A 1,529-nucleotide genomic window follows, 5' to 3' on the forward strand; every position below is an offset into this window, starting at 1 on the left:
ATGGAGGAAAAACCTAAAAAACGTACCGAGAATGCATAACAGTCAGAAGAACGCTCGAGGAGGACGAAAAACGGTCGAACGCCAGGGAGGAAAACTCTCTATCGCGACTGAGATTCTCAAAATCTCAGTCGCGACTTACGGAGCCCAGACCGAGGGAAATCAAGTCTAAAAGCTCGCCCCTATACCCCCTGTCGCGACTGAGATTTTCAGAATCTCAGTCGCGACAGCGAACCTTCCTGCACACTAAACACATGTTTAAAACGGAAAAACGCGTCTGTTCGTTCGGATAAAAGCAACCCTTCACCAGCAGACACGACCCATCATTTACAACCCTTCAACAACTATAAATAAATGATTCATTTCAGAATTAAAAGGTTGGTTAAGTTGGGAAAAAGTTAGAGAAATTAGAGAAGAGAGTTGTTATGTTGAGTTTCTGATTCAGAAAAGAATCAGAAAGTTAGAGTTCATTTCTGTAAGCAATCGTGTTGTACACGAATTGTATTTAGATTAGTTACAAACACAGTATTAATTTAGCTTTCATTCTGATAGTGGACGAGACCAGTCTCTATTCCAAAGATCCAGCGAGAAGAATTGACGGCTGAAGCGCAGATGGTTTGACGAGCCTACGAAGTTTGAGAGAAAGATTGACGACCCGGATCTCAAAGTCTTCGTTACCATGCTATCCAAGTTTCTACTTCTCTGTTAACTTGTGAAAATTCACATTTCATTAATGATATACCTTTTTTATTCAACACATTCTTACTGTTTGTTATTTTGATATCGTTCTGACAAAATGATTTTCGAAATGATAAATTGGTGTTTTTATTAAAACGTTCTATTCCATCTTATTCATATAAGAACTTTGTTGAACACTTAATAAATTTAGTTTTTATGGATGACATGATCGCTGATCGCGGCTTATCGGAAGTAAAATACTAGTTTGATTAAGGTAGGAATCGTCTCTACGCTAGAGGGATTTCTATAGTTCAAAGCCATTTAATTGAGTAAATTACTATATTGTTACATGTCCATAATCTCACAAAGTTAAAGTTGTTTACTTTGCTTTATGAAAATAAGATCTATTTTATTCCAATTACGGAAGTATCTGTTTTGTAATCAAAATTCCAAAACGGAATTGTTCTCTAAACTCGATATAATCTTTCTATCTAATCCTAATTTACCAAAACCTATTCAATTAAATAAACGAATTTCTTTTATTAAACCTAAACACGTGATTAAACCGAATTAAATAAAGTTTTAGTTAAAAAGCGTTCCCTGTGGGTTCGATATCTTTTATTACTACAAGCGTATACCGTGCACTTGCGGAAATCGCTCAACTAGTTTTTGGCGCCGTTGCCGGGGAACGCCAAAATTTTTGACAAAATTTTAAATTTTTCGTGTTTTATTTCGAATCTAGGTTTAAACATATTTATTCTAACTTTTATAATTTAAAAGTTTTCATATACTAATTTATTTTTTTATCAAATTCTGTTTTGTAGGTAGTTTCGGTTCGTGCAAGATTTCAGGTT

Source organism: Euphorbia lathyris, chromosome 3 (genome assembly GCF_963576675.1).
Source record: "Euphorbia lathyris chromosome 3, ddEupLath1.1, whole genome shotgun sequence".
NCBI lineage: Eukaryota > Viridiplantae > Streptophyta > Magnoliopsida > Malpighiales > Euphorbiaceae > Euphorbia > Euphorbia lathyris.